Source organism: Echinops telfairi, unplaced genomic scaffold (assembly GCF_000313985.2).
Source record: "Echinops telfairi isolate 266 unplaced genomic scaffold, ASM31398v2 ScPeMD7_7425;HRSCAF=8463, whole genome shotgun sequence".
Classification (NCBI taxonomy): domain Eukaryota; kingdom Metazoa; phylum Chordata; class Mammalia; order Afrosoricida; family Tenrecidae; genus Echinops; species Echinops telfairi.
In genome coordinates, this window is record NW_022111325.1 from 1,281,115 (window position 1) to 1,282,284 (window position 1,170).

A 1,170-nucleotide genomic window follows, 5' to 3' on the forward strand; every position below is an offset into this window, starting at 1 on the left:
GCAGCAGCAGTTACAGCGCTCAGTTCTGCATCCTCCAGGCTCCGGGTCTCAAGCAGCTGCTGTTAGCGTTCCCGTAACCCCCCATCATGTGCCCAGCAGGTCAGGCCTGCCCCACGTGCACCCCCAGCTGGAGCACCGCCCTAGCCAGAGGAGCAGCTCTCCGGTGGGCCTTGCCAAATGGTTTGGCTCAGATGTGCTGCTGCAACCCTTGCCTTCTATGCCTGCAACGTCATCAGTGTAGACGAGCTGGGGTACTGACCGTGAGCCGGCCAGGCCTGCACGCCGAAGCCTGGACCTGCGCTGGCAGTCACGTCAGGACTCTGCTCATCACGTCGGGTTGGTGTGTTGGCTTTTACTGCGGCACACTCTGGCAAAGCTGTTTGAGGGCCTTTGGCGTGCCCATGCATCCAGGGTGCTCTACATGATGGTAGAAGGATCTCAGAACCAATCGCGTGGAGCCTGCGGTCTGAATACAGGAGGCAGCGCTGTCTGGATCCTACTAACAGTCTTTCTTTTTTGTAAGATCTGTGCATGAAGTGTTGGTGCCCTCACCAAGGGGGTGGCACCTAAGGGTTCTAAGGAAATATATGTATAGACCCTTATGTACAGACTTGTGTATAAACAACTTTGGTATATATGTATTGGATAGCTTTTTTGAACTTATATATGTATATGTGTGTGTGTGTGTGTTTAATAAAAACACTTTCATTTTGCTCAAAAAGGGCAGTCAATACATACAGAGAGGAAGCCAAACTGAACAGCCTCAACAAAATAAAATCAACACCAGCAGCAAATCCTCTAGCTGAAGCCTTCGGGCAGAGCGCTTGGGTGGCCCAAGTTCTACAGACGTTAAAAAGGAGCGCCCCCACGCCCGGCCCCTGGCCTCCCCGAGCACACCAGGTCAGGAAGTCAGTTATGGGTTTTAATGGCCTTTTCCAGATGAGTGTAGCGACTCCTCTTGGGGGCTTTGTTGAAGTGGTCTAGCCTGAGCCACGGCCGGGGGTGAGACATGTTACCAGGCTGAGGCTCAAAGTCCTTCAAGTTTACTTCATACTCATCTTCATTTATGTACTGGTGCCGGCCCATCATTACAAATGCAAATTTAAACTTTTCGAACTCCTTCTCCTGGATGTCCAGCAGGCTCTGGATCTGCTTCATCACCTCTCGGAA

The 1,170-nt window shown here is 52.0% G+C and overlaps 1 pseudogene; it reads left to right on the forward strand.

Annotated features, from left to right (window-relative positions):
• LOC101663259 overlaps window positions 1–258 on the forward strand; it is a 3,635-nt pseudogene extending 3,377 nt beyond the window's left edge.
• The last annotated feature ends 912 nt before the right edge of the window (window positions 259–1,170 follow it).